General features: G+C 34.5%; 1 long non-coding RNA gene across 2 annotated transcripts in view; it reads right to left on the reverse strand.

The window, feature by feature from the left end:
• LOC307182458 overlaps positions 1-26739 on the reverse strand; it is a 694844-nt gene that overhangs the window by 603565 nt on the left and 64540 nt on the right. For both annotated transcript variants that reach the window (XR_013827174.1, XR_013827175.1), the window contains exon 2: positions 17461-17504. This is a non-coding gene — a long non-coding RNA (uncharacterized lncRNA). The remainder of the gene's footprint in view (positions 1-17460; positions 17505-26739) is intronic.

Genomic DNA, 26739 nt, shown 5'->3' on the forward strand with positions numbered 1-26739 from the left:
AGAAATACTGTTTAACTTTTAGCTACTATATCAATGTTATTATTTTTGTGATTGTCTTGACAATTTTTATTCTTTTTATTTTTTCATAGAAATTTCAGATCAACTTGTTTTCCATGGAAATTCTTTTACAATATTTTGAAGCCAGTATGTACCTTATTATAACTATGGAAGTATTAACCACTATTGAATCACATATCAAACTACAAAATATTTCCCAGTGTATTCAATTATTTGGTTTCCTTGAGTTAATATTTACCTCCTTTATTTTTTGATTGCTAAATTCTCCGTTTTCTTAACAAATAATCTATCTCCTAATCTTCAAATAGAATTAAAATCAGGTTTTGGTTGTTTCAAATATGAATTAATCTATTATTCTTCGATTTGCCAAATTTCTTCTAGAATCCTCCCTTCTTCCTCTTCCAACTTACATTATTTGTTGTCTAAGCTTCTGAGTAAGTTTCATACTGGGAGCTCCATTTACTAACATACTAAGAGTTCTGTTCATATTTCCTGTACTTGGATACCTTCTTTCCTTATCCCCATCTCTTTCTTTTAATTGGTTAGTATATGTTTTCATCAAGTATATCTCACAGTTGCTTTCTGAGAAGGGGTGGCATGAGGAGTGAATTTTTTAAAGATCTTGATTGACAATTTGCTAGGTATGGAAGCCAGAAAGAGAAAATCAATATTGTATATTAACTCATGTTAATCTAGAAAAATGTGGAATCTAGAAAAATGATACAGATGAATCTATTTGCAGGGCAGGAATAGAGACTCAGACATAGGAAACGGATGTGTGAACATGGGGTGGGGGAGGGGATGAATTGGGAGATTGGGATTGACGTATGTGCACTGCCATGTGTAAAACAGATAGCTAGTGGAAACGTGCTGTATAGCGCAGGGAGCTCAGCTCGGTGCTCTGTGGTGACCTAGATGGATGGGATGGAGCGGGTGTTGGGAGGGAGGTCCAAGAGGGAGGGGATATATGTATGCATTGTACAGCAGAAACTAACACAACTTTGTAAAGCAACTATACCCCAATTTTTTTTTTTTAAAGTGCTGCATTGGAAAGATTTCCTCATAATTTTGAAGTCATCAATTCATTACTTTTAGCTTCCAGGATTGCTTTAATGAATATTATCTGCAGGTTTATATAGATGCCTTTATCAGTTTGAGGAAATTCCCTTCTGTTTCTCCATTAAGAATATTTTCATGAATGGATGTTGAAATTTGCTACACGTTCTTCTGCATACATTCAAATTATCCTATGGGTGTTTTCTTTAGCCTGTCGATATGGAGAATTACATTGCTTGATTTTCTGTGTACACAACAAATTTTGTATTTTTGTGTTACACTCCAGTTAGATATATCTTATTCTTTTTCTTTACTGCAATGTTTGATTATTTGATTTGCTGATATGTTTTGAGGATTTTTGCATCCATGTTAATGAGATATTTTGATCTGTATGTAGTTTTATGTTCTGATTTTGTCCTTTTTTATTTTTAATTAAGGTAATTTTTGCCTCATAAAATGAGTTAGGAAGTCTGTGTAGAATGGGTATTTCTCCATCAAAGGTTTGGTAGAATTCACAGTAGATCTATATATACGGTTGCAGTTTTCTTTACTGGAGGAGTTTTAATCACAAATAAATTTATAAATTTAGTAATTTGATTTATTAACCTAATAAATACAGGATTAATGATATTTTCTATTTCTTTTTGAGAGAGCTTTGGGTATTTGTGTTTTTAAGGAAATTGGTTTATTTCATCTAAGTTGTCAAATTTATGGGCATAAAGCCATTCAAAATATTTCTTTATTATCCTTTTAATGTCTGCACGATCTGAGTGAAGTTCCCTCTTTTATTTCTGATGTGGGTTATTTTTGTTTTCTATATCCTCTAATGATCAGTTTGACTACAGACTTTTGTTGATCTTTTCAGCTAAGATTTAGTGTGCTTTAATTTTTTCTCTTGTTCTTTTGTTTACAGAGTCATTGATGCTTCTTTATATTTTTCCTTCTGCTCACCTTGGGTTTAATGTATGTCTCTTCCTCTACTTTCTTAAGGTCTATTAGAACATCCATTTGAAACTTCTTTTCTAATAAAACAGCTTAATTCAGTGAATTTCCCTCTAGTAATTCCTTTACTTTTAAAAGTTGTGTTTCCATTTCTAATCAAAATGTTTTCTATTTTTGACTTACTGTTTGGCATATCTATTATCTAGAAGTATCCTGTTTGATTTCCAAATATTTGGGGATTTTCCAGATATTCTTCTGTAATTGATTTCTAGCTTAAGTCCAATGTGATCAGAGAATACACTGTAAGATTTTATTTCTTTTAAAGCAGATTGAGGTTTGTTTAATTGCCCAGAATATGGTCTGGTGTGGTGAATATTCTATATTTATTTGAATAGAATATGTATTGTGCTGTTGTTTGATGCAGTGCATTTATCCATTGTATAATGTCAATTAAGTACAGTTAGTTACTAGTGTTTTTCAGGTATTCTATATCGTTATTGATATTTTGTCTACTTTTCTATTGATTACTGGGAGAAGTGTTGAACTCTACAACTATAATGGTTAGTTTTCTCTCTTTTCAGTTTTACCAGTTTTTGCTTCAGTATTTTTTTGTTGTTTGGTACATTTTGTTGTTTCGACATTTAGGATTATGTTTTCCTGGTGAATTGACCCTTTAATTATCACATAATGTCCCTCTTTAATACCAGAAATAGCCTTTGTTCTCTATTTTGTCTGATATTAATACAGCCATCCCAAGTGTTTTGCATTAGTGTTTGCATCATAAATCTTTTAAAATCTTTTACTTTTGTCTCACCTATCTTTTACATTTACAGGTTTGCTAAAGACAGCACAGAGTCTGGTCTTGCATTTTCTCCCCAGTCTGACACGTTTGTCTTCTAATTGATATGTTTGATCCTTTACATTTAATGTAATTAGCAATACATCTGATTTAAATCTACTATCTTGCTATATATTTTCTATTTTCCATCTACTCTTCATTCCTTTTTTCTCTTTTTTGCCCACTTTAATTACATATTTTCTATTATTTTAATTCATATTTATTATTGGCTTATTACTTATAACTGCAATTCTAATTATTTTAGTGATTACCAAGCACATACAACATGCATCTTTAATTTATCACAGTCTATCAGTCTACTTTATATTAATGTTCTTCTACTTCATGTATAAGAACCTCCCAAAAGCATCCATCCAATTCACCCCTCCCATCCTTTGTACTATGACATTTATACATTTTACTTTTACATACATTTTACATCTACTATAACTTGTTACTATTTTGCTTTAGGTCAAGACAGCACATTTTCTTTTTTCCTGTAAAGCGCTAGATAATACATATTTTTGGCTTTGAGGGGCATAATATTTCTGTCACTACTCAACTGTGCTGTTGTAGGTTAAAAGCAGTCAAAAACAATTCATAAATGGCTAGATGTGTCTATGTTCCAATCACACAATATCCACTAATAAGCAACAGGCTGGATTTGACCTGCATGTAATTTGCTGACCACCTCACTAGACAATTAGATTTTGAGATTAAAAATAAGAAAAAAAAAGTCTTTTATATTTACCTTTATTTTAACCAGCATTTGTGGAGTTTTAAAAATACTTATTTATTTGTGTCACTCCAAGTTTCCATCTGTTATCTTAGTTCTTTCTGAAGCAGATCGGCTTCTGGTGAATTTTCTCAACTTTTTTTTTTTTTTTTGAAAACCCTTTTTTTTTTTTTTTTTGGCCTTAATTTTTGAAAGATATTTTCACTTGATATAGAATTCTTGGTATTTAGATAGCTTTTATTTCATCAGCACTTTGGTTATGTCACTCCGTTTTCTTTGGCTTGTATAGTTTCTGACAAGCATGGTATAATTCTTACCATTTTTACCTTATAAGTAGGTATTTCTTTATTCCTTCCTCTCTCCTCCTCCTCCTTCTCCGTCCCCCTCCTCCTCTTCCTCTTTCCTCTTCTTCCCTTCCTCCCTTCGTTCCTTCCTTCTTTCGTTCCTTCCTTCCTTCATCCGTTCCTTTCTTTCTCCTGCCAGGCAGGTTTCAATAATTTCTCTTTATCTTTGGTTTTTAGCACTTTGACTTTAATATGTGTTTTTGTCTTCATCCAGCTTTAGGTTCTCTGATCTGGGGGGACTAGAGATTGATGTCTTTCATAAATTTTGGAAAATATTTAGCCATCCCTCCTGCTTCTACTCCTATATTACACTTTTATTACACATTTGCTATTTTCCAACCATTCTTAGAAGTTGGGTTCTACCACACACACATTTTTTTCTTTGTATTAGTTTGATATTTTCTACAGTTTTGTCTAGTGGTGCCAATAAGCCTTAAGGGGAATCCCTCAACTTTTCTATCATGTTTTTTCCTAGCATGTTTATTTGACTCCTTCATAGTTCCCATCTCTTTGCTGAAATTTCCTGGGTTGTCCACCGTTTCCACTAGATATCATTTGAATAGTTGCCACTTGTTCCTTCTCTGTCCTGCCAAACGGGATCTGTTTCTCCTGGGAGGAGATTGATTCTCTTTGGAATTAATTTTTCTTGGATGCCATCTGACCTCAATCCTCCGATAGGCTCAAGAAATGTCATAATTTTGTAGGTCATCCAGTTTTATTCTTGTAGTTCATGTAGGAGTGATGTTCTTTTATGTCTTTACATGAGTGGAGGCAAAACTTCCTGGGGTATTTATTAGTTTTTGAATATCATTTTCTTTCATATTTTATGTTCTCTTTTTCCAGAGGTCATATTTGGATTTTATATCTCTTGGAATAATCTTCCTTCATTTTTTGATCTGCTTTCTGTGAGATTTTCTTTACACTGTCTTCTAACTGAATTACTAAACTTTATTTCAGTTTCTGGGGTGTTAGTGTTAATTTCCAATAGCTTTTCTTGTTTTCATAATTTTCTGTTTCTCTAACTTATTGTCTATTTTGAGGAATGTTAATCTTTGTCTTAACTCAATGAGTGTATTGATTATATTAATTTTGTTTCCCTCTGTTCCATGCATTGTTTCTGGTTTCTTTACACTGTCTTCTTCTGTATGTTTTGTTTTTTAAAGTGCTTTATTGAATTTATCAATGAGGCACTAAAATGCAGATAGAGAGCTCTGAGGGCAGAACACAGGAAGGGAGGCCTGGGTCTCCTCATAATTTATAATATAGTAAAGCTGTCTCACCTTCACTTTCAACCATAGCTGCAGTTCAGAGTCCAGAACCTCTATTGTTAAACTGCTACATATTAAGTATGCAGTCTGCTCTTCAGATGAACATAGAAGTCTTCTTGTTGACAAGCTAGGAGAAGTGACCTTACACACTAATTGTTCTTCCTAAAGACTTCTAACTAATCCTTGAGCGTTCAGCCTCCAGCCTCCATCCATGCTCCTGCCACCAGTGGCAACTGCATCACGAACTTGTGAGCTTCTGGGGATTTGAGATGCAAATCAGTTTGCTTGATGTTGACTTTATCTCCTGTTGGCAGGGATTTCTCCCTTTTTACCCTTCATAAGTCAGGTACCATTTGTCCATTGGATTTATTTTTTTCAAAACTTTGTGCATATTTCTTCTTGTTTCTCATTCTCTTTGACTTTGTGGTTTAATACATTTTTTAAAAATTCTTTAACTATGACGTTGGTGACATTTTTGGATGGAGGTAAAAGTGTAGATGTTCAAAATGCAATGTTTAACTGGAAGTTCAGAATATGTTTAGCTCTACTAAATTTAATCTTGTAGTTTTTATCCCTATGTGCATCTGATCAAAAATTTCAGTCACAAGTTACATCATTGTCTTAAATTATCTGAAAATAGATACCCAAATAGTGAATTGCTTGAAGAAGTTTTACTGGGAATATATTCAGGAGGTACATATAAGGAGATTGGGAAAGCAGGACTGGACAGAGAAGCTGACTAGCAATGTGGAGTAATCCAGCCCCAAATCCCATTTACAATCTGCTTCCTTGGACCACTTCTAGCACTGATGCTCTTAAACTGAGTTCCTTGGAAATAGACTCTGAGATGAGAAATTTCTGGGAAGAGCTGTCATGAGACATTCCTCTGAGGACGCAGAGTCAGAAACTTGAGCATAAAGCATAGCTGAGACAATGACTGCAACTGAAGACTTAGCCAATACTATGGATCCCATGGGGAGCTCTGCAGTTGGTCCTTCAGAGGTGTCCCAAAGCAAGGCAAGGGATCACAGAATTCATGTCCCTTCATCAGCTAGCCACTGACCAAGTGTGGCCTTGTGGGAGGGGACACTACATTGGGATGAGGCAAGTCTCTGAGGCTCAGTAGACTTCCCAGTGAGGGACATAGGAGTGCACAGTAAACAGAACCTAGTCCCCAAAGCTGGGAGACAGATGCACTGTGTTCTAAGAAAACATGGTGGGCAACCATGTCAATCACTACTGACATTCCTCACACTGTATCATCAGGTTCTATATCATCTGCACATTTGTGCTTATTCCTAGTCTGCTGAAGATAGTACATGAGGCCCCACATTGTCAGACAGTTTTCAATAGCTTTCGGCAAAGAAGTTAGCTGCTTGCAAAATTCAACTCTGCTTTCCTTTTAGGTTTAGGTATCCTGTGTATAAAATCAGGCCAATTACCAAAAATCTGCTGTTTTTGTCCTTGAGTTGGGGCCAAAGTTTTTAGGAGTTTTCCAGTTTAGGCACTTTCACAGTCAACTCCTTTCCCCATATCTGTGGCTATAGGCAATTACTTAACTACTTTTTAAATGTAAAATAGTTTTGCTTATTCCAGAATTTCAAATAAGTGGAATCATGCAATAGGTGTTCTTCTTTGTTTATTTATCACTCAGCATGATATTTTTGAAATCATGCGTGCTGTTGGGTTTACACAGAAGTTATTTCCTTTCATTGCTGAGAATCATACCATTTTGTGGATGAACTAAAATGTGCTTGTCAGCTCATGAAGGACATTTGAGTGGTTTCCAGTTTGGGGATACTATAAATAAAGCTGTTACTACCAACAGTGTATGTTTTGTGTGGGTATAGTTTCCTACTTCTCTTGGGAAATTAACTTCGCAAACTTTCACAGCTAGCCACTTAATATTATTATTTTTTGCAACTTTTTTTTTTTTTTTCCTCAGTACGCGGGCCTCTCTATGTTGTGGCCTCTCCCATTGCGGAGCACAGGCTCCGGACGTGCAGGCTCAGCGGCCATGGCTCACGGGCCCAGCCGCTCTGCGACATGTGGGATCTTCCCGGACCGGGGCACGAACCCATGTCCCCTGCATCAGCAGGCGGACTCTCAACCACTGCGCCATCAGGGAAGCCCAATTTTTTGCAACTTCTTAAGCAACATATAGGCAATACAAGAATCCACATTATACTTCATGTATATGTAGATGAGAGAAAACTTTTATTCTAAGGGTCTAGGTCATAAATATTTTAGGGTTTTGGAGCTATAGAATCTCAGCAGCAATGACTCTGCAATCTTGCTACAGTAACACAAAAACAAGCACAGAAAATACATTTGTTTAAAATGACTGTGGCTATGTTCCAATAAAACTTTATTTATATAAACAAGAAGTAAGCTCGTTTAACCTAGGAGCTATAATGTTCTGCCCTGTCCCCTGATCTAGATATGCATTTATACAAATTCGAAAAGAACAGGAATTATTTAAAATTGTAACATGTTCCCTAAGTGTAAACAGTGCATTGATTTGTAAGTATTTACAGAAACGTGTACTGGACAATACAGAAATACAAGAAAATGAATACTTGACACTACTGGAAAATTGTTTTAGAATACACAAATCTAGTGTATTCATACTAGCTGAGAAACTGGCTGTGGCAAGTAAACACATTTGTCTTATCTCTTATCTAACTATTCCTGCTGCTCAAATTCTCCTTAAACACTGGAGTGGTGTCTGTTTCTAACTTCTGACAGAGGTACAAATCACAAACTTTTATGGCATTAAAAAACAGTACCCCTAAGTCTTCAGGACATAGGGCAAGAGATTTGGAGACACATTGCCCTAGGGTCTAAATATCATTTGTCTCGGGAGTAGGTATTCATGGTTACAAGCTGCCCTGTGCCAGTGCTGCTTGTCCTGTCCTGCATGACAGAAGCAGGCGTATTTTCTGTAATAAATGTATTGTTTGTGTGTCTGGTATACAGAGTTTTCCAAATGACAGGGCTCAGGGCAGTGGATTCCTGTGGCCTCAGACTAAGGGGAATAATTATAGAAAAAGAATAATTTTATAAAAATATAAGTAAGGCCATTATTCTCTGTTGCTTAATAACTTCCAGTACATTTCCATTGCATTTACAATGACATCCATATTCCTTACCATGACATCCAGGCTCTCCATGTGGCAGAATTTACTTATCATTGCAGATTCTTATGGTTTAACTCTCCCCCAGTTCACCATGTTTCAGTCTGCTGGCTTCCTCTTTTCCCACCCAGCTACCTTGTTTGTTTTTTTTCTTGAGGAAATATTGGGAAAAAAATCTTTGCTTTCCAAAGATAAATACTTCTGTTCCTTTCATTTCTATAGTCTAGGACACAGAATAGTGTATGGTAGATAATAGGTAATCAGTAAGTGTTTTTAAATAAGTGGGTGAGACGATATATAAGCAAAGGAAGGAGAGAAATTCTCCATGTTGATGGAATGATTTGAACACATTCTTAGTGGTGTGAAACTTATTCTTTGTTTTACAGAATGACTAGCAAGACTATAGTAATGTGATTTAAAAGAAGGCGGTTACGTTACATATTAAGGTAGTTAGTGATGATTTCATGGAAAAGATGGAAGAACCTATGATATTTACATTAGTGTTTAAGCCTTAGAACTGTAAAATGCTTTGCATTTTCCAAGTTCTTTCCCATATGTAATCCCATTTATAGAGTCTCTGTTTTTCTAGCTTAATGGAAACCAGGGATTCATGAAAGCTTAATTAGAGACAGAAGGAAAACGCTTTCTTCTTCCAGTGATCCATATGCGTCCGATGGAAGAACAAAAAGAAGTTTTATTTCGTGTTTTTTTTTTTTAAGAATCATCCTAGAACTTACAATTTTATTCATTTCTGATGATGGGAAATGGCTACAGCTGCCAAATCGACAGTCTTCCCAAGTAAGCATCTGAGTAAGAAGCCAAATGTCTTGTCTGTGAAAAAATATAATGTATCCGTAGTTGGGCATCTGAATGCCACCTCCAGATAAGAAGGAAATGAACATGTGTTCATTTGATCTAACACTTTAAAATGTAATCTCTCACATTGCTCTCCCAAGACTCATTAGCTTGTGTTTCCAGAGCACCTCTGAGCATCAGCGTTCATGCCCACTTCACAATTAAATACATATAAGCACCTTAAACGTGAATTAAAAACAATTACTCAGTCCATATACATAACGAGGGTTTTCTTTTTTCTTAGCAGTATATGTCCAATGTTTTTAAACTGGCCAAGAGAGTTCTTAAAAAACAAGACAAAACAAAAAAACAGGCACAATTTGCAAAATGTCTTTACTATCCTCAGGACAAACGAATAAGCAAAGAAAATGAGAATTTCATTAGTTATGTGGGAAACCATCATACGCTATGTCACATGCAGAGAATGTCAGTTTAATGTGTCCATTTTATTTAACAAAATATTTACCTAAATTGGCCTCACCAATTCCTCCCTCCCATTCCTTGAGTAGTTGTCTTCTAATTTTCACTGAGAAAAAATGAACTTGTTAATACATAATCATTTTGTTGCTATGATAGTATATGAGTTCTTTGTTCCTTTGTGACTTTCCTCAATCTTTCTCATGACATCACTGGGATTTTACCATTTTGCTTTAGGAACTATAGTTTCAACAGGAGCATCCTTTTTGGAATTCCCTGTGGTCACCTTACAACTTTTGCTTAAAATCCCGTGATCTTAAGGCTAGAAAGGCCTACTATGGCCATATTTAGAAATTAAGTTAGAGCATAATTCATCTCTCTACTCTCCATGTTTTTTGCTTTTCATACAAATGGAACTGAGATTTTCCTTCCTGTACACTGTAGCATTTTCTGCCTGCATTGAACACAGGATGCTTTATTACTTAAGATCTGTATGGGCACTCCCTTACATATTTTACACATCCACAAAACTGTAAGGCACTGGTGGTTGCCGTGTTTCATACTCTGCCCCTTTTTACATAGTTTGTATCCAATTAATATTTATTATTGAATAAATAACCATAATAATGTGTAACAGTGTTGGTGTTAATATTCAATTCTAAGATCTGAGAAGCAAGGGCGTACATTAGTCTTATTACCATGGTTTTTCCCATGCTTAACACAGTGCTTGGCACATATAAAGCTATTAGTTAACAATCTTGAAAATGTATTTTATTCTGAGCACTCATCTAAATAGTTTTTATTCTATTAACTCATTCAATTTTTAGAAAATCTTTTTGAGGTAGGCTATTACTATTTTACCGATAAAAAAGAAACTGAGGGAAAGATAAAGGAAATATTTTGTTCAAGACTTAATAGCTAACAAGCGGAAGTTTTAGGAAACATAATGTGTCATCCATAAATATTTTAATTGACAAACAGATTGTGAAAAATTACATAAAAAGCTGAAGATACTTAGATAATTTTGAAATAAATATTCATTTATCTACATTACACATGTGTATATATATACACATACACCCACACACAAATATACACAAAATAAATTGTTTTGTTCTCTTGTAAGAATCAGACTATCACAGAGAGACAGTGGTATTAACTTGTGACCCATGATCATAATTTGTACTTTGTAAACTTTTCCTGGAAAGAGAAGGTGGCTAAATGCCACATCTAAAAAATTCTCCTAGTGCCCTAACATTGTGAAGATTTGGCAAGTCTGTTTTTTCTTGGCTCTTTAGCCATGCCAAGTTCTAGTTCAGTTTTAAGATTCCATTCCAAGATGTACAGAACAAAAAGAAGAAATTATGAATTTGTACTGGAGTTGTAAAATACTATATAGAAGCTCTCGTTTCTGCACAGGGGAATTATACACTGACTCCTTCCTGACACAGAGACTAGTAACTGTGATTTTTTTTCAGAGAACTCTTGGCATCCTCACATTTATTTTAGCATTAGCAGTGTAACAGTCAAAGTTGAACACAATTGAGTATCTTATCCAATGCCATTATCTCTTTAGGTTAAGTTTGTATGACTTTAATTTCACTTTAATTTCCTGCTTAGATGCTGAAAAAAGAATAAATGCCATAATATTTACTCAAATGGTCTCATGTGTATTGAGTTGGGCTAAACACTATAAAAATAACACCTGGAGCTACCGCTATATGCATAGGCAGTCACGTTACATCTTGGTGGAGACAACTGTTTGGAAATGTTCTGTGTAAGAAGCTGGGGAGGAAGAGGAGGGAAGTTCTGTTCTTTGTTTTTGTTTTGCTCCCAGCCTGCTTCAAGTCTTTAGCAGTCCCTCTGCTAATCAGCACGAATGAGTTCACAACCAGTACTGTCAACAGAAAAATCATCAGCCTTAAAAACAAGCATGAGCTCCCTGAACGCCTCTCACTGCCTCCCACTTTCTGCTGTCATGGGGAGAATCAACTCCACTCAGAGCTGCAATAATCCACAACTTCCTTGGAGGAGCAGATGGTACTGATAGGCCCATTCACAATGGTTGGGTATCATTTCAAATTATAACCACAGTCCTTTCTATCTGTTATACAATTTTTAACTGTGCCTTCTCTGTTATGTTGTAGGCATGAAACTGAACTGCAGATCCTGTCTGACTGCACTTGCAGAACCTTAAATCGTTCTAGGTATGAAATCCCATGCCTTGTGGAAAATGGACTTAAGTATAGAATAGTGATACTTTTGACCAGTTATAGTCAAAGGCTCAGCTTTTCCATATATGAGATTTTTCCCGTTAATTGAGGTTTATTCATTAAATATAATTTTAAATCAACTCTCGTTTTAAATAAAATCTTTCTAGGGCTTCCCTGGTGGCGCAGTGGTTGAGAGTCCACCTGCCGATGAAGGGGACACGGGTTCATGCCCCGGTCTGGGAAGATCCCACATGCCGCGGAGTGGCTGGGCCCATGAGCCATGGCCACTGAGCCTGCGCGTCCGGAGCCTGTGCTCCGCAATGGGAGAGGCCACAACAGTGAGAGGCCCGCGTACTGAGGAAAAAAAAAAAAAAAAAAAGAAAAAGAAAAAGGAAAATCTTTCTAAAGTGCTGCAATGTTCCTGAATTCTTAAATGAAATAGAAAAATATGTTTTTGGATTGTGGTTTAAGTCATGAACAGATTTTGTTTCTCTAGTTTGAATACGATGCTCTTAGGTTCTGTATAGATGCACACACTGTTTTTGTCAATTCCTGATGTCTCTAGTTTTGTATACCTGTTTAGTTGTTTAATTATCTTTTTTTTTTGGCAGTTTATTGAAGTATAATTGACATACAACAGACAACACATATTTAAACGGAATAATTTAAAGTACTGACATTGGTATACACTTGAGAAATCATCAGCACAATCTCAAAAATTATATATCCATCCCCCTGAGGAGTTTCTTTATGTCCTTCTTACTGGTTCTCACCACGATATCACCCATCCCTAGATAACCAGTTATCAGTGTTTTGCCACTATAGATGAGTTTGCTTTTCTTTATAAAATTATATAAATGGAGCCATGCAGTATATACACATATGTTTTACTCTGGGTCCTTTCAGCCAGAATACTTATTTCAAGATTCATCCATGTTGTAGTCCATATTCTTTTAATTTAACTGCTGATCTGTATTCCATTGTGGTTATACCACAGTTTATTTATCCATTCATCTGACAATAGATATCTGAGATGTTTCCAATTTTGGCTCAAAAAAAAAAAAAGGTGCTATGATCATTTGGGTATGTCTTTGTGTGAATACATGCTTTCATTTCTCTTGAGTTAATAAACAAAAGTGGATGATAATGGTAGGTGTATGTGTAATATTTTAAGATTCAACCAAAAAGTCTTCCAAAGTGATTGTGCCATTTTACATTCCCAAAAGCAGTGTACCAGTGTTCCATTTCTTCCACATCCTTTCCAAAACTTGGTATGATCATTCTTTTAATTTTTCACCATCTTAATAGGTGTGAAGTTGTATCTCATTGCGGGTTTGTTTTCATATCCCTAAAGATGAACAATGTTGAACATTTTTTTAAGTGCTTATGTGTTGTCTCTATATTTTCTTTCATGGAGTGCCTGTTCATAACTTTTGTTCATTTTTTATTGGTTTGTTTATTCATTACTGTTTGGACATTTATTTATAGATTCTGGATACAAATATTTTATCAGATATGCTTTGGAAAGAGTTTCTCCAGTTTTGGTCAGTATTTGCATTCTCTTGACAGTGTCTTTTGACGAATAGTACTTATTTTGATGAAGTTCAATTTTTTAGTTTTTTTCTTTTACATCAATAGATAGTGCTCTTGCTGTATACTGAAAAAAACTTGACCTAATCCAGGGTCTCCAGACAGCTATTGACTTTTAACCCAGATAATTATTTGTCAGTGATTGTTTTGTGCAGTGTAGGATGTTTATCAGGATCCCTGGTCTTTACGCACTTAATGCCAGTAGCACCTCCTCCCAGTATGGCAAATAAAAATGTTTCCAGATATTTCCAAGATCCCCCAAGGGACAAAATTGCCCCTGTCTGACAACCACTGGCCTAAACCAAGATCACAAAAATTTCCCCTATATTTTCTTCAAGAAATCTTAAAGTTTTAAATTTTAAATTGTTATCTATGATCCATATTGAGAAATTTTTGCATATGGTCTGAGGAATGAATACAAATTCATTTTTTTCATATGTATATTCAATTGTTCCAGCACAATTTGTTGAAAAAAATAATTTTTTCATCACTGAATTGTTTGCATCTTTATGAGAAATAGCTGTCCTTATATATGTGAGTTTATATCTGTACCTTGTTCTATTCCACAGACCCATTTGCCTATTTTGACATCAATACCAAACTATCTTTATAACTGTAGCTCTACAATAACCTGAAATCAGATTGTTAGTTCTCCAACTATGTTTTCCTTTTCCAAACTGCTTCTGGCCATTGCAGTTCTGTTGAGCCATCAGGTGTTTAGATGGTCAATTAAAACAATAAGTCACAAGCCTTTATTCACCTACAGTGATAATGCAATCAGAGGCAAAAAAAAAAAAAAAAAGAGGTACTGGATCATCAGTTTCCATCTTCTCCCACAGAACAGCATGAAATGAGGGTCAAGCAGATGCATGTAGATGGAGGAATGGCCTCATTGCTGAGGAGCCCCGTGAGGAGCGAGAATCACTATTGTGTCTAAGAAAACCTTATAAAGCAACTGATCCATAAACCTGAAAACATTTATTTACTATTTTTTTCATTTTAATAGGGCAATTTCAGAAACTTAATGCTGTCATTGGTAACTTTAAACATGGCAGGTTAGTGGAGAGGATACAGAAGCAATATTTAAAGCTTGGCATCTGTCAGCATTCTTCAAAGTATCTCTGCAGTTAATTGGTGAAGTCATAGACAGCTATTCATGAGAAGATGATCACCCAAAACACCCATGTATGTAAGAGGGGAGTTTCACTGATGCCTTTATGGGAATGCTGCTATGATTATTGCCTCTCTAAAATTCTTAGGCACCTCAGAATATGTTAACAGTTATAAGGAATAATAAAAGTAAAACAATTGAGGGATATGAAGATCTTTTTTGTTTGTTTACATGTTACTATGAATGATGAATTTCCCAGAGATACCATAAATCCATCTGATATTCTCTAGAGATTTTTCTGTATTCTATTTAACCTAGAGTCTGAGTACCAAATTTATTTTAATTTCAACTTTACTGTGTTTTGGCTTCAATGTTTAAAGTTATTTAGAATTTAAGTTGAACTGAAGCTATTTAAGATTTTTGTAAGTATCTACTGATATTTTCAAGACAGTTATGTGTACAACTTGGCATTTGTCAAAATTTCTATTCTCTCTTAATTAAATTTGGAATCTACAAAATCCCCAATAAACATTTGATTATATTTTAAAATTTAAGGCACTTATTTTAGAATTGTGGACTCTAAGCCAACCTAGCTTAAATCCATAAGCACTCACATTTAATTTGAGATGCACAACTCAATCTGGACCCTGGAATGATGGAATTTTAGATGTCATTTCCATATTAGCTCTCTGATTCTTTGCCTCAATAAACGTAATTTTAAAATAAATCTGACTCTAAGGGAAATGAAAGAACTACTATTGAACTCTCCCTTATCAGTTCATAAGCTTCTGGAGGTATTGTTCTTAAATATATTAAGAAGGATTATTAGCTTGTTAAAAAAAATAGTTCATGGTTGATCCATTGGAGACTGCTTAATGTTCTTTCTTTTTATGTAAAGCATTTGGCAGAATTTATTAAGATTCTTATCAAGATTTAGAGTCATAAGTTTTAAGCTGAAAGAGACCTTAGAGTTTATCTAGTTCAATCTCTTCATTTTACACATGATTAAGGTAAAGGAGTTCAAAAATGCATGACTAATCAGTGGAGTTTGTTGTAATGCTTAGAGCATTGTGTTTGGTATTAGAAACTTGGGTTCTAGTCACATAGTCTCTTTGAACTCTGTTTTTCTCTCATATAAAGTAAGGAGGTGGGAGCTTTCTATATTCGTATTTCTTTTGGCTATAAACCTCGAGAGAGGTTTATTATATTTTGTGGTCTTCAATAAATTTTCCTATATGGGAGTTATAATCCCTTTGCATAACTGTGAGCTAACTTACTCATTATTTCATAACTTCAACAGACAATTAATATGTACTTAAAATATGAAACGCATTATGTTTCATACTAACAACCATTTCATCATACTTTGAAATCATATCAAATCAAATTATGTTTATCATATCATTGATATTCTTATTTGTTTTAGTTTAGCACCAGGACTTCCTTTATCTTAATGAAGGCCTGATATATAATCTTGAAAATATGGGGCTGTTCTTCTGAATCAACCATGGGATCCTTGCTCAATGAGCTTCGCTGTTGCTCCTATGGCTGTCCTTGAATCATTTCTGGGGATCTTAAGGATTCTTGGAATACAGTTTGAAAATGACTCAGTTGGAGTCCTATTCATTGGTTTTATAAATAAGGAATCCGTGACCCCAAATGGATAACTAATTTCACCATAGAAAAGAATCCAGAACAAGATCTGTATTCTCTTCATTGATTTCTAATCCTACACACAGTTTACTAAATTACACTATCCTCTGGATTATCTCATGTCTCAAGAGTTTTTGACAATGAGACAGGTTTTTTTTTTTTTTTTTTTTTTTTTGCGGTACGTGGGCCTCTCACTGTTGTGGCCTCTCCCGTTGTGGAGCACAGGCTCCGGACACGCAGGCTCAGCGGCCACGGCTCACGAGCCCAGCCGCTCCGCGGCATGTGGGATCTTCCCGGACTGGGGCATGAACCCGTGTCCCCTGCATCAGCAGGCGGACTCTCAACCACTGCGCCAGCAGGGAAGCCCAAGACAGGTTTTTTAACATGCATGTTCTTTAAATACATTACATTTACATTTTGTGGGTTATGTATTTTTTTCAACATTATGAAAGAATCTAAGTGAGTTAAAATCTATTTATAAAATAGATTTGCATAGTATGATTCTGTGCAGAATCCCTCCCTTGGTGTTACACCTAAAAGATATATAATACCTTTGAAAACAGTCACATCAGTCCATTGCAGGTAACTCTGCATATAGAGTTGAAAAGGCACTTTGATACAAACAATTTTCAACTGACTCCACTTCCATCGGCAGTACAGCCAATTATCCTTGGGACTTCTTCAGAACTGAAGAAATTCAATTCTATCATTGGAACAGAAGCCTTGCCACGTGGCTTCTACCCATCCTTCCCAAATGATATTTTACACATTTTCTACCAAATAATATTCTACACATTGTCTCCCAAATGATATTCTAATGGCCCACATACAACATATAGAAGAGATACACTATAATAGTTATTGAGAGATGCTTATTTAAATTTATACCTAACATTTTAAATTTGAGAGCAACCAACAATCTAAATTTTCAACCAAGCTCAACTGGAACTGAGAGAGCTAAAAAAATAGAGAGAAAATATAAATAACAGCCTCCAACAAGCATTCACCTTCCTTTCTGAAGCAATGCAGAATGGCTCAGGAAAGAAGTCTTTTTCTTAAGAAAGAAAAAGAGAAATACTGCAACCATTAAGTGCTTTTTTTTCTTCTTCTTCTTTGAAAACAAATAAAGCCAAAACGAATAAACAAAAACACCCATTTTTGAAATATAGAGTATGACCACATATAGAAAATGGAACAAAACATAAAGTTACAGCTCAATGAATTATCATAAAGTAAACATTCATGTAGCTACCACCAAGGGCAAGAGGTAGGTTTTCAGTACCTTGAGAAGCTCTGCTGCTGTCTCCTTCCCATCTCTATATCCTCCTGTGAATAAAATTAACCACTATCACATTTTTATGAATTTTATGTTAGCTATGTCATTGATTTCCACCCCCACCCCAAGTCTTTAGTTTTACGACACAAACGTGTATCTCTTCACACTACAATTTAGTGTGTGTGTGTATATATATATAATACAATACACATATATACTATATATAATATATAATACTCTATATACATATATAACTATATAAATGGAATAATTCAGTATATTGCTTTTTCTCTCACTTCCTCCACTTAATATCATGCTTGTGGAGTTAATCATGTTGTTGGATGTAAATATAGTTCATTCATTTTTCACATTTCTATTACACTGTTGAATTAAGCTTAATACATCTGCCTGGGCATTGGGTTTCTCATGATATACTATTAAAGAACCAATGGAGAAAAGAAGAAATTACAAGAGAACAAAATTACTTTGAGAAAAATGAAAACAAAGACAAAACATGCAAATAGTTGATCCTAAAATTCATATGGAAATGCAAGGGACCTAGAATAGCCAAGAAATATTTGATATGTAAGAATATAGTCAGAGGTTTCATACTTTTTTATTTCAAATGTTACTACAGAGTGACAGCAATCAAGACAGTGTGGTAGTAGTATAAGAATTGACATACCTATCACTGGAATAGAATTCCACATATAAAACCCCTTACATCTATGGTCAAATAAGTTTTGACAAGGATGCCTAGAAAATTTGATTGGGAAAAAATAGTCTCTTCAATAAATGATTCCTGGACAACTGGATAGCCCCATACCCTAAATAAAAATTAACTCAAAATGGATCAAAGACCTAATGTAAGAGCTAAAACTAAAAAGCTAATGAAAGAAAGCCTAGATATAAATTTTCATTACCTTGAATTAGGCAACTTTTTCCTTTGATGTGACATCAAAAGCACAAGAAACAACAACAATAAAATAGAGAGTTTTTTGTTTGTTAAACAGTACACATAAAGCACTATCCATAAAGATTGGTAAAATGGACTAAAGTATTTTTGTTTATCAAAACACAATAAACCTTCTGTGTGCCTATCCTATTCATTTAATTTATAACTAGTTAAATAAACTCCAGTTTTATTTTATTAAGTTAATGTTCTTTCTATTAAAGTAAACTCCTTGAGGTCAGGAGTTTGCTCATCACTGTCTAAAATTGATGCTATACAGAGTTTTTGCTTAACTAACATTTTGCTTTTAGCTTTGCTTCTCCACACATCTGTAAGAAGCAGTTAAAAGCTTAATGCTTATGAAGCAATTTTATTAACAATAACTAATGATTGAGCAATTATTCTTTGTGAGGCACTCTGTTATGTGTTTATCTCATATTAACTCACTGAATACTTGTAATAGTTCTATGAGCTTCCTTTTTACACATAAGAGAAATAAAAGGTAAACCCCACGTAGTTTTGCCAAGTTCACGTAGCCCATGGAGTCAGTATTTAAACACAGGTAGTTTCATTCTCTGGTCTGTTCTTTTAACTGCTTTGCTAAAATGTAATGAGTAGGATTTATACTACATATGGTTGAAAAAATAAAATGGGAAAAACTGAAATGGGGAGATTGATTTGTACCACCCACATCTGTTTCATTCAACTTGCTCTAAGCTGTGATTTGATGGCTCTCTATGTATATATGTCTATGAATGTTGATGGTTGTAAATACAGAAATGGAAGGCCTGTTTTTACCTTTTATCTTTTCATCATACATCATACATCATCTTCCTAATATCCTGTTCCCTATAAATATTAGGTAAAACATTGGCAATATGCAGTATAGCTTAATATTGGCAATTAGAATTAGGTTGGTAAAAATGGGATCAATAATTATATTTGCATACTAAATAATCGTTTCCAATTACTATGCAATGTTTACTAACCACACATTGGTCTTTACTAAAACATTTCTTTTACTTTTTTTTCTTCCAATTTTATTGAGATATAATTGACCTACAGAATGGTATAAGTTTGTGTACAGCATAATCTGACTTACATACATCATGAAATGATTACCACATAAGTTTAATGAACATCCATTATCTCATATAGCTACAAAAAGAAAAAGAAAAAAATTCCTTATGATAAGAAGTCTTAGGATTTACTCTCTGGTCTTTTCTAAAACACTTGGAACAAATGTAAATAAATCCTATTTCAATATGCATATATTAAAGAAAACATGACTGCCTTTTATGGTATACCATGAGGGGTTAGGTTTCTTAAGTGAAATATTTTATTTCTTGAATATGGGACTAAATTAAAAGTTTTATTCTGAGGTTAAGACAAGTGTAACAATTTTCACTGAAGGTCAGCCATTTTCGTTAAAGACTTGCATCAATTTTTTTTTTTTTTTTTTGCGGAGTATCCCACATGCCACGGAGCGGCTGGGCCCGTGGGCCATGGCCGCTGGGCCTGTGCGTCCAGAGCCTGTTTTCCGCAACAGGAGAGGCCACGGCAGTGGGAGGCCCGCGTACCACACACACAAAAAAGTAGTACATTGTTTAATCTCCAAGCATTTGGGGTTTTTTTCCAGTTACCTTTCTGTTACTGATTTCTTATTTAATTACATTGTGGTCTGAGAGTAGACACTGTAGAATTTGTAAAGGTGTGTTTTATGGCCCGGAATGTGGTCTCTTTTGGTGAATGTGCCACATGAGCTTGAGAAAAATATGTAATCAGCTGTTAGATGAAGTAGTGTATAGAGGTCAATTATATCCAGTTGATTGATGTAGTTGTTGAGAGTAGATCTTAAGAGTTCTCATCACAAGGAAAAAACCATTTTTTTCTCTTTTTTTGTATCTGTATGATATGATTGATGTTAGCTAAACTTATTGTGGTAATCATTTCATGATTTATGCAAATCAAATTATTTACTGTATACCTTAAACTTACACAGTGCTGTAAGTCAATTATATCTCAATAAAACTGTCGAAAAGAAAATGCTGTTACTGATGGTTAGAGTTTCTCATCATAGTTAACTAGGTTAATTTGGTTAATGATGTTCATGTTTTCTCTTTCTGTGTCATTCTGAGTTTCTGAGAATTATTGGTAAAGACAGAATATATATGCAAAACATTTATTTTGGATGATAACTACGAAATATAAAGGGGGGAGGGATAGAAGCACATGAGGAGATTCTTTAGGGTGTAATACAGCTCTGATACTTAGTTAAGGAGAGGAAGAAGAAAGAAAGGCAGACTGGGTTGAGTGAGACTCAGAGCACTGCACAATTCTGGGAAAGCTTAGTCCAGGTTAACTGATAGCCCTTGAACAGCTGTTGCCCATTAGAAGAGTCCCTCTTTGGGCACAAACAACATGCTTTAGTGTCCTGACCAAGTCAGTCATAGATTAGGAGGATACTAAGAAGAGTGTGGTCTTGGCATGAATCTTGCAGTGGAGCCAAAGAATCTGGTGGGTGCCATTCTTGAATTGGTGGATGCATAGTTTTCATCATATTTGAGGAATTTGTGGAATTATTTCTTCAAATTATTTTTGCTCACCCTCCTCCTTTTTCTCCCTTTTATCTTCTTCCAGAATTTCAATTCCACATGTATTTATGTATTCAACCACTTGATACTATTCTACAGATCACTGAAATTCTTTTTTTGGTTTTCAAGGTTTATTTTCTTTAGTGCTTCATTTTGCATAGTTTCTACTAGTGTCCTTAAGTTTACTAATTTTCTTTCTGCATTGCCTCATCTGATCTTAATGTTAAAAAGTGAACTTTTCATTTTAGATATTGTATTTTTTATCTTGAGAATTTTATCTTTTTCATATCTTTCATTTCTCTCTTCAGGGCATTTACATCTGCCTTTAAATAACTGAACATAGTACAAGTTTGTGTTAACATCAAGTCATGCTAATTCCATCATTTCTGGTTTCTGAGGTACTATTTCTTTGGTGATTTTACTCTTGGTTATGGATCATGTTTCCCCACCTTCTGACATGCATGCTCACTTTTGACTGGATGCTGAACATTGTACTTTTATGTTGCATGGTGTTTGACTATTGTTGTGATCTTTACAGAATAAATTCTTTTGTTCTGATAGGCTTTTACATAACTTGGAGTTCAATTTGATCAATTTGAGACTTGTCCTAAATGCCTCTTTGGCAAGTCTATAGTATTCTTTTCCCTAGCAATAGTTTAGCCCTATTACTAAGGTATGGTTTTAGGGGTCTCTACTCAATACTTGGAGTGAACAAAAAAATGCTCTTTACCGTGGTTGGTGAAAAAACTAATCATTCCTACTTCTGAGTTAGTTCAGGGGAAATTTCAGAAGCTCTTTGTCCAACCTCATACAATTTTGTCCTATTCATGTATTTTCAGTATTCTTCATACGCAAGAGAACACCTAAAGGATTTTTGTTCTCTTTTTCCCCATAATCTCTCCTCTAAAGAATTTCATCTTTCAAACCTTAGCCACCTCAGCCTCCATGAATTCTAATTTCTGTGTCCTCAGTTCAGCATGACTGCTGGGCTCTGCTTGGCCATCCCTGTACTTTGGTCTGTAATGTGCCTCCGGCAGGAAGTCAGCGTAGATTTTAAGGTTTACTGTGATCGGTCTCCTTTCAGAGACTACAGACCTGCCCTGCCTATTGTCCAATTTCTGAAAAGGTTGTTTCATGTATTTTCTTCAAATTTCTAGTTTTATCATGGGAAAGGTTAAATCATCTTTCTGTTATTCTATGATGGGCAGAAAAGGAATTCTGGCACTTTTTAAACTTTTTAAACAAAAAAAAAAGGCAAATATTGGATCAAACTAAATGTCCATGAAGAGAAAAATAGTTTTAAACTACTTTGGTGTAGTCAAACTGTGGAATTATAGACTTGAAATAATATAATGAAGCGTAAGTATATGTGTATCTTTGTTCCCAAGACACTTTAAGTAAAAAAAAAAAAAAGAAAAAAGCAGCTAAGCTGTATGATAACATTACAACACATATATTAATATATGCAACTATATATATATACGCAACTATACATATATACCATACATTCACAAGTGTAAATATATGTATGTATATATTAAACACTTATTGGAAAAGAGATACAAAATTGTTGAGAGTGCTGGGATTGGGTAAAAATGGTATGGGTGGTTGTAAAAAATGAAATTTCTAAATATACACTGATATTTTATAATATAAGAATTTCTGTATTCCTGGTGAAATTTAAAAAATAAAAAGTATTACCTATTTATTAGATCAACCTTATTTGTTGTTGAAACCTAAGAAACCATCTGATACTGTGACAACTGAAACGTATGACTGTGGCATAGTACAGTAGTCTGTAGTTTATAATAACACTGTGTAATTATCATATTACTGAAATCCCTAAGACTCAGCTAAGTACAAACCTTACTATTTATATTTTTAAAGAGCATTTTCAATCATATCCTGTTTTCTTCCTCTATTTATTCCTAAATTATTGTGTTTCCCATCAGGGAACTGTTTTATCAGATATAAATGTTCACAATTAATTATCATCTAAGTGCTATAAGCATTTCTATAGATTATGAACAACTAAAGAATCATCTGTGATAAAAGTTTATATTATCACCATATAGCTCATTACCTTTAAATCATGTAACCTAAAAGTCTGATGTTATATACTCATGGATCTACTTACAGTAGTTATTTCTGTTTTATGAACTAGGCATGTAAATGTGTAGGATGCAAATAAGTTTCAAATTTTTATAACTAAGTGCTGTATTTGAAGAGACATTTATGTTTTGAAGTGGAAAATTATTGCAGTGGTGCTTTTATTGAACAGTCTGAGAGTGTTATGAGATAGTTTCACAAACCTATAAAGTGCTTCCTTCCTTCTATATATAACTGATATTAGAGGGAGAACAGCCTTTTCCAGATACTCAGCAATAAAAGGAAATGTTCCAGTTGTCTCTTCATGAATTCTGCAATAACTTTGAATAACTTATGTGGTTTTACACTATCTTTCAAAGTTTTTGTTTTTATCCCACAAAATTATGTGTTAAAAATGCTTCAGGAAAAATATAGCCAGCAATATGACCCTTGGATAAAACACATAGACATGATCATGTTCCTTGTAAGGAGACAGGCATTCTACTACCATCATAAAAGAATAGTCAAAATAATGAGAGAAGGTTAAAAACACCTCTATACTCATTCATTCTTTCATTTGTTAAAAACAATGAAGACTCACTGAAAATACAAAAGGCGTCAGTTTATAAGGTAAGCCCTGAGAGTACAGAAATAATAACATTCACTTGTTTAGCTGTAAGAGTTTATAATCCAAGGGTGGGGGGACTTAAATACACAATCATGTACCTACAATACACTATTAAGTTAAATAAAAACATAAAATGTGCTACATGGATATAGAGAAGGGAAAGTCAAGTCTACTTAAATGAATCACAGGAACAGAAAACTTAGGCTGAAACTAAAACAACCAAAAGAAATTTGCCAAAAGAAAACACATGGGGAAGGGATGAGTATTAGATACAAATAGGAGAACTGAGTTTGCCGTATACATACACAAGTTGTGATGATGTGTATCCACAAACATAAATGAGAGGTCTTAAGGAACAATGGAGCATTCTCTGGACCCTTGCTAACTTCCATCCTCAAATACTCATGCCAGACTTTATGCCCTGGGACAGGACAAAGAAAAGGACAGCCCTTTAGAACTGTCACTGCCCAACACAACTGCTATCTGAAATCCCACTCCTTATATCCAAATCAACTTCAACAATTCTTTGAACTTTCTTGTTCCAAGAAGAAAATAAACATTTTCCTGCGGGTTTTCACTTTATTTGCATCTGTTATCACGTGGGTAGCATATTCTGCTTCACATTATAATTATTTTTGTTTATATTTTATGTCTTATACAAAATTTTGATTCCCTCTTTCCTTCCCTGTGAGGATCTAACCTGTCTTGCACATAATGTCAACTCAAATATGTGTTTAATTTCATTCACTGACTCAGGATATGAGATGAATTGGTGCAATTCAGTATAGATTTTCAGCAGGTAAATTAAGGTAAGGATAATCACTTTAAAGATCAAATAAGACAATATTATATGATGTAGCAGAGTAAGAATCCCAGATATTTCAGAAACTTTTTGATTGCTTTTTAAAAAAAATTTTGAGAGAGCCTTCTATATAATCCATATATGTTCCTAGTATCAGAATGTAATCTATCATTTTCCTGTGTTCTTTTCTTAAATCACTGAACTGCATGGGGACCTTCTGAACGCCTCATGCCTCATGTTTTTCTTTGATATCAATAGTCTGGTATGATTTTCTTATTAGTCTCATGCCAGTGACTATAGGGAAACATTGTCAGTCATGTCAGCAAGTAAAGGATATGAAACATGTTAGCTGAGTTCCCTTCTAGAAAGTCTTTCTATCCACTGAAAACAACAGTGTTTCCTGAAATTTGACAAAACCCATCCTTTAAGTTGCGAGATCAATATGAGTATAACCAGGTAGCATTTTTCTGCCTGGTGTCAATCAATCTTGTTTGGAGGAATGCAGTTTCACCAAACTAGATAAACCACCGAAGTGAGCTCTTGGATCCATGTCGCACATGATCCGAGCCTGATGAAGATATGGACCATGATTTTCTAGGGATGATACATATTTTCTAATGTTTTGAATACCAAATTTGATTGGAGTTTGTAATTCCCTGTGTGGAGCTGAGTTTTAATCTTTCTTCTTAGGAAGACTAACAGCAATGATGATATTCACATCAACAGCAACAAAAAAACCTATTTGTCTATAAAACCTACATACCACTCTAAGGTCCCCCAAATTCAGTTGGCAAAATGGAAGATCGCATTGTCACACGGTTAATGAAATAACTAAAGAGAACCAGTAGCAGAGGTCAAGAGCCAATGGACAATCACATTCTATTAGAAGTTGTTTTACTGTAAGGTACATTATCACAGAATTTCTCTGTTTATAGCTTAACAAAGGTGGGGAGAAATGTATAAACTCATTGATAAAGAACAAATTTTTTTGGCCCCACAACAGTTACAATTCATACTTATCTACATTTATTAATTTTTCTCATCCCATCCCTGCAGATATATGTGAAAATATAAGCTTGCTGCATGTGTAAATCTAAGCTCACTGTGCTTTCATAAAATACACAATGAAATATATTATTGTAATTTTGGAAATTAGTAAAAACTTTATCGTTTGAACTCCTATCCAGCTTTGTTAATTATGATCGAAAGATGAACTTCCACCTTTAATTCTTTTTATATCTCAACATTGAAGACCATTTGGGTCACGTGTTAACATCCTTGTAGACATCCATAGTCCTTAACACACTTTTGGATACATAGAAGTTACACAAGAAAAGCTTACTGATTGCATCCAAAATATTTTTGAGCTCACTTGATGTTTTGATATATGATATACTGGAAATAAGCCAGAAACTAAGTTCTGGCCCCATGTCCACCTATAGCTGTTTATGAGGTTTCAGACAAATTATGCTGCCTCACCAGTCAAAGAAAATAATGGGGGAGTGGGGGAGAGAGGTACTGATTAAACTCCAAGATCCCTTTCATCTCTAAAATTTCGCATTACTTATCTTTCACCAATATGCAAATTTCTGAGATTCTGAGAAATTTTAAAACTATAAACAGGTCATTATTTATTGTCATTAAAATACTGCTGACTTCTCTTGACTTCCCTTATATGTTGCAAAATCTTGATATCTAGACTTATCTCCAAGGCTTGTGAAACAGTTGATTTCAGAGAAGTTATAGAGAAATAGTTTGCCCGAGTTGAACATTAACCACAGCAAAGTTTATACGCATGATATCAGTAGTTAGTGAATTTATAGCGGATTTGAGGAATTCATGTGTGTGTGTGTGTGTGCGCGCGTGTGTGCGTGTGCGCGTGTGTGTGTGTTGTTTTGCTTGAAATGTGTGGAGTAGGAATAATATAGTGGTATCCATGCCCTCTAATATGCTGAGAGCTTTTTGAGGGGGAAGTCTAGTCTACTGGGCTCCTCGTCAATCTTTTCAGAAGTTAGAGACATATTTCTAAACTATAACTTCTGCTTCAGCTGAGGATGCCATACGCTGAGTTAAAGGGTTTTTCTTTTTTTTTTTCCTCTCTTGAAAGACTATTTTCTGTTGTGCTGTAAGGACTTTTTCAGATGTACTCTTTAGTAAGAATTTTATTGCTTTTTTTTTCTTTCTTCATTTGGTTGTTGATTTTTCTTAAAACCTAACACAA

Source organism: Stenella coeruleoalba (genome assembly GCF_951394435.1).
Source record: "Stenella coeruleoalba genome assembly, chromosome: 2".
NCBI lineage: Eukaryota > Metazoa > Chordata > Mammalia > Artiodactyla > Delphinidae > Stenella > Stenella coeruleoalba.